Source organism: Rosa chinensis, chromosome 5 (assembly GCF_002994745.2).
Source record: "Rosa chinensis cultivar Old Blush chromosome 5, RchiOBHm-V2, whole genome shotgun sequence".
NCBI lineage: Eukaryota > Viridiplantae > Streptophyta > Magnoliopsida > Rosales > Rosaceae > Rosa > Rosa chinensis.
Window position 1 is genome coordinate 47,883,394 of NC_037092.1, and position 4,133 is coordinate 47,887,526.

A 4,133-nucleotide genomic window follows, 5' to 3' on the forward strand; every position below is an offset into this window, starting at 1 on the left:
TGCCATCAGATAGAAACCACGCCGACTCAGCATTCTCACCCGCTACTTCTCCTTCTCCACCAGAGCCGCTAGCAGCGCTATTACTCTCCAAACGCTCGTCGCGCCTAGCCTTGGCAGCAGCGGCCTCACCCGCCCTAGAGCTCTCTGGACGCGAACCACGACCCATTGCTACCTCCCAGGGGATGGTCTGTAGCGGCTCAACTTCTAGTGGTTTTGGCAGTGAGGTTCCTGCATGGGCAGACGGATGCAACGAGTCAATAAAAATCCTATCCGCCGCGCTGAACGACACGTCAGACCCGGAATCCTCACTGCTCGAAATCTCTATGACGTTAGCCATCCCAAAACCCTAAAACCCACATCAGTTAGCACAAACACAGATCTAGCCTATTCTCACATCAGTTATAGCCGAGCACATCAAGAACAAAAAAAAAAAAAACCCAGAAAATGCCAAAACATGAACAAACGCACCCAACCCAGATTCGACCATCTAAATCCCTAACCACTAACGCTTGGCCAACCGCAATTCAACCCCCCCCCCCCCCCCCCCCCCCAAAATCTCATTTTACACCTCAGAACACGCCCAACAAAACCAGCAGTCACCCTAGAAAGACAAACAACAAAACCCAGAAAGTAGCAGATCCAATGAAACAGGAAAAGTAAATCCAGAAACCAACCTCGGTGGTGAAGCCTGCGATACGATGATGCACGGTAATCCTAGGGGACCGCTATCGCCGTTTCTCCGGGAACGATATCTCCAAGCTCCGGCAACCTCTTTCTTCAGTCTCGGACAAGTAGAGCGATAAGAACACGGCTGTGGTTTTGAAGCTTTTACCAAAGTGTCAAATCTCGCTCACTTTCCCCCCCTTTTATGTCAACATCAGCGCGTCCTCCGCCGTCCGCTGCAAAACGACGTCACACGACAGCGGTTCACGTGTCACAGCCCTCCACTTAATACCCGGATTAACCGAGGCGTCGCTTCGATTGCGAAACCCGTAATTACTATCATTTATGGCAAGCAGACGGCCAGGCTTAGGGGACAGGCCTCCGCACGCTAACCCCCTGCGGGTTGGACACGTGTCTACTACCACCAGACGAAGCGTCTGGTGGAAGTAACCACCGCGATAGCTTCTCCCTTGTCATCCTCCAAGTGATGAAGTCTCCGCTGAGCGAAACCCCGCCAGCGGAAACTTCTCCCTTGTCATCCCCCAAGCGACGAAGCCTCCGCTGAGCGAAACCCTGCCAGCGAAACTTGTCCCTTGTCCTATTCCAAGTGATGAAGTCTCCGCTGAGCAAAACCCCGCCAGCGGAAACTTCTCCCTTGTCATCCCCCAAGCGACGAAGCCTCCGCTGAGCGAAACCCCGCCAGCGGAACTTCTCCCTTGTCCTATTCCAAGTGATGAAGTCTCCGCTGAGCGAAACCCCGCCAGCGGAAACTTCTCCCTTGTCATCCCCCAAGCGATGAAGTCTCCGCTGAGCGAAACCCCGCCAGCGAAACTTCTCCCTTGTCCTCTTCCAAGTGATGAAGTCTCCGCTGAGCGAAACCCCGCCAGCGAAACTTCTCCCTTGTCCTATTCCAAGTGATGAAATCTCCGCTGAGCGAAACCCCGCCAGCGGAACTTCTCCCTTGTCATCCCCCAAGCGATGAAGTCTCCGCTGAGCGAAACCCCGCCAGCGGAAACTTCTCCCTTGTCATCCCCCAAGCGATGAAGTCTCCGCTGAGCGAAACCCCGCCAGCGAAACTTCTCCCTTGTCCTCTTCCAAGTGATGAAGTCTCCGCTGAGCGAAACCCAGCCAGCGAAACTTCTCCCTTGTCCTATTCCAAGTGATGAAGTCTCCGCTGAGCAAAACCCCGCCAGCGGAACTTCTCCCTTGTCATCCCCCAAGCGATGAAGTCTCCGCTGAGCGAAACCCCGCCAGCGAAACTTCTCCCTTATCCTCTTCCAGGAGATGAAGTCTCCGCTGAGCGAAACCCCGCCAGCAAAACTTCTCCCTTGTCCTATTCCAAGTGATGAAGTCTCCGCTGAGCGAAACCCCGCCAGCGGAACTTCTCCCTTGTCATCCTCCAGGTAATGAAGTTTGCGCTGAGCGAAACCCCGCCAGCAGAACTTCTCCCTTGTCCTCTTCCAAGTGAGGAAGTCTCCGCTGAGCGGAACCCCGTCAGCGGAACTTCTCCATGGCCATCCTGCAAGCGGGGTGTCTTCCGCTATACTTCTTCGGAGGAACCCCCTTGCAAACTGCGTACTTTGTTCAACGCAATATCGTTCAACAAAATACCGACAGCCGCGTCTACCGGACGCTGCTTCCTGCTACATTTAGCGGGGGGATATCCGCCAAACTGCGAATCCCGAGGCCACGCCTCACTCTGACAACGACCGCCACGCGGCGTTACCGTCAGACCATCCCTACGGGACACGGGGATTAGTCAACAGTCTACGACGGCCCTGATCAGGCACGTTGACCCCCGTCATTTGGGTGTCACATTGGGCTCGCTACCCAACACCCTCTGCTCCGTGCAGCTCCCCCTCAACAAACAATTTGCCGACCATCCGGAGGTCTATCTTGGCCGGGGAGTGGGGGACTCCCTGGGGGGCCCAGCAGGGGCCCGCCCGAAAGGGTATAAAGCGTTTGCTTAGTAAAACCAACGGTTGACGATGCACTGACGCTAATTATGCTCTTGCAAGTCTAGCGGAAGAAAACGCTTCAAACCACCGAGCAACTCCCCAACCAAGATTGCCCTCCTTGACTGGGGAATTGGGGGACTTGTATATGCATGTACATTTGCAAGCATAATTAGCTATAATGGGCCACGCTCATTGTACCGCCAAAGGTACTAATTTCAACTAAAGGAATGACATGCAGACACACCGCCAGACAGGCTACGGCCTCAGCGTCGGACCACCTCCAGATCGCCGCCGACGCGCCTCCACGCGCCACTCCAAGATGGCATCAGAAGCTTCTGAAACTGGGAACTGAAGCATGTCAGTCCCACATCGAAAACAAAGATAAGATCAACCTCTTCCTCACCTATAAAAGGTTCTCTCCTCTCTCCTCATTAAGGACGCATTCAATACTTACCTACTGTTACTTTGTCAACACAAATACATTGACTAACTTAGGCATCGGAGAGCAGAAGACCGCCCGGCGCGGTCTCCCTCTGACGCCCATTGTATTTCATTTGACAAGTGACGGTAGCTTCGAGAACACCACAAGTATCGATCCGCCCACCGGATCAACGTTAGCTAGGGTCCAGCTACCGCTGGACTTTTAGGCATCAACAAAGGTAAAATTGGAACTTGTTGTAGTTATGAAAAATGTTGGGTCTGTTGTGTAGGTGGTGCTGCCAAAATTTGGTGGCCATCGGAGGTGGTGGCCGCCGGCGCATGGGGTCCACGCGCTGCCACTGTTGGTGGCGCGTGGAGGCGTGTAGGGCAATGTTTTAATTTCAGTTTTTAGCCCATTAAATTTTAGAAATGTTGTAGAGCTTGTATGTGAAGTTTGGTTAATTTTGGAGGAATTTGGAATTATTTGTGATTTTCTGAAGTTTGGAGTTTTGTGATTGAATTGTGGGAAATCCGACCGGATTTCCCTCGTTTTCATTGTGGAATATGTAAATCGAGGAATTGGTGTTAATGGTGAAGTTTGGATTAAATTGGAGAAGAAATGAAAATGTTGATTTTTGAGAATAGGACATTGGAATTGTATTTAAATTCCGGATTGTTATTCACGAATTATAATTGTGTACAGGGCGATATACCGAGCTATGGCTCGATGAAGAAACTCTTATACGTGATCGCCTAAATAGTACTGTGAGTGGACATTTATTTTAAATTCATGGTGCATGCAGTATATTAGCATTTTCCGATTGAGATTTAATTTATAATTTGAATTATTGAGTTTTATGGTTTTATGAGATTTAGTTTATTGAGTTTTATTTATGAATTACGAGGTTAGTATTGAAATTCCTTCCCGAGGGCTTGAGTACATTTTCGAGATAGTTATTTATGAGTTATTGAGTTGGGAAATGATTTTCGGGAAGTGACTGATTCAGAAAATATTATGAGAATTATTGATTTCAAATATCAGTTTATATGATGATATACGAGTACGAAGGATTTAGCAAATATTTGAGCATG